The following is a 2,284-nucleotide window of genomic DNA, read 5'->3' as shown; positions in this document are numbered from 1 at the left end:
TAGATGACGCTAAAACAAGGGGTTTCCCCTGCTCTGCCAGCAAGCTGGCTGCTGTGGCTTCTCTTTGGGGAAATACTTCTACCAAAATATTTCACTGGCTGGTACATTCCCTGTCCCTGCCTTGCTGCTTGATCAGTGGCAGAACTGGGCATGCTGGGTCGGGATGGCCACCTGTGCCACCGGGCCAGCCTCCGAGCCCTTATTTTGGAAATCCTGCTGCCGAGAGGGGGTCAGCAGCACAGCCAGGGGACACAGATGCTGTAGCTTGTGGGGATGCCCCAGCCCTGGCTCCTCCCCAGGAGCCGCCGGTGTGGAGGTGTGCAGTGAAACGAAGATCATTGACTTAACGAGGGTTGGCGGCAGCGGCCCCGCGCGCAGGGAGGTCCCACAGGATTGCTGCTTTGCTCTGCTCTGCTATCGTGAGCTGCCTAATCCCAGCAGAAGGGAGAAATGGGATTTTTTCCAGCTGGGCATTGTGTCTGCACATGCTTGGGGCACCCCAGCATGGTGCCACCATCGAAACCCTCCTGGCTGAGACGAGGCAGCTCATCGGGGCTCGTGATACTCCCCCCTGGCTCCAGGAGCTGCCCTGGGGATGCTGCGTGGCTCCACGGGGCTTGGATTGCATCCTTGCCACAGGCTGTCACCCCACTTATCTCCCCCCAGTTTGAGGCAAAGGCCATGGGAACACCAAGCTTTTCCATCTGTCCTCCCCACCGGTGAGAGAGGAGCAGCAGTCATCGGCATCCCTCTCGGACATGCCAAGGACATGAGGGGCGGTCCCGCACCCTGCCAGGATGCTGCACCCTAGCCCCAGGGGAGCAGAGCCGGGCGCAGCGGGGTCCCGTCCAAACACGCCGGGGCGGGTTGGCAGGCTGGCTCCTTTCATCAGGTTGATGGGAGCACATGAGCTTCGGGGGGGTTATGGAAACTCTGATATATGGACAAAAATGCGTCCCGCATTCGATTAGTCGTGGGCTGTTCCACAACATGCACCCCTAACAGCATCAGTCATGGGGCAAGCCTATTAGCAACAGCATCCTTGCTGTGCCAAGTACCATTTTAAGGGGAAAACTCACCCGTTTTGCTTAAAAAGTAGTGTGGGAAATGTTGTGTAAAGCAAAATAGACATCTGAGCATTTGTTTCAGTGCTTTTCCTGAATATTTTCAAGCCAGAGCGTCAGGAGAGTTGCATCCCTTTCCACTCCATATTGCGGGACCACATTACTGCAGCCTGTGGCTTTCCCGGTCATGCAGCATCCTGTCTAGGGGGAGACAAAATTGTCACCTACCCATCAATGTCCCTTCTCGGGGACACTTTTTGAGTCATGAAAGTGACTTGCCCAGTATCACAGCAAGAGCAGAATGGGAGTGCAGGCCATGGGTGTGCTTCATCCCCACAGGGGACTGGGTACGTGGTGGTCCCCAGGAACAGGGGTCATCATCTCCAGAGCACAGCAGCGCTCATGTGGGAAAACAAGCCGGATAAGTGGATTTGGGGGGATTTTTTTAAGCTGAGGTGAAGAGCAATTGAATTCTTGGGGGCATGGGAGAACACCAGCGCTGCCCGGGGGAGATTTTCATCCCAGGCTTCAGGAAAACTCAAGTGTTCAAGGCTGCAATTGCTCAGACCTCCTGTCTTCGAGACGTTGCTGGCGCATGATGCTCGCGGTGGGGGGGGGATCACAAGCTTCTCCCCTTGCTGTCCTGCGACAGCACGTGGGGGGGATCCTGGCTCCGTAACCGAGCCGGGAAAGCAGCTTAAAAGCACTTGACTTTTGGGACTTGTGTTTCCGGCCGGTGGAAATCTTGGAAATGTTTTCTGGGATTTTTTTTCCCTCCTTGTTCTCATCTGCTCTGAGGTTATAACCTTTCCCTGAGAGCTGGAGCAGGGTTACCTGCGTGTCCCACCAAAACTGGGCATCTGTGGGGACCGTGTCCATGCATGACCCCCCTATGTACAGCTCTCTATGCCAGTAATTTAACCAGAGCCACCAAACAAGGAGAGAGGATTTAGGATTTCCAGGGCAGGAAGGAGTTAAAAAGCTGGTAGCAGCAGCTGGGACAGGGAACAGGGTGCGTCTGAGGACTGGCTCAGCTCCCAGAAGTTTTGGGGGGCTCAGGTGGGTTCCCAGCTGGGCGGCAGGGTCCCCGGGGGGCCGTGCCGGCTGCGGGGAGGCTGGCGCTTGGGAGAGGAGGGTTTGGCAGGGCCGGCGGTGCGGCCACTCCTCCTGCTCTGCTCCGGTTTGAAGGGTCGTGCGCCGGAGCTGGGGAGGAGAGAGCG

The sequence above is a fragment of the Accipiter gentilis genome, chromosome 1 (assembly GCF_929443795.1).
Source record: "Accipiter gentilis chromosome 1, bAccGen1.1, whole genome shotgun sequence".
In the NCBI taxonomy this organism is placed as follows: Eukaryota; Metazoa; Chordata; class Aves; order Accipitriformes; family Accipitridae; genus Astur; species Astur gentilis.
The sequence above is the reverse complement of the archived record's forward strand: the minus strand, read 5'-3'. Positions refer to the sequence as shown.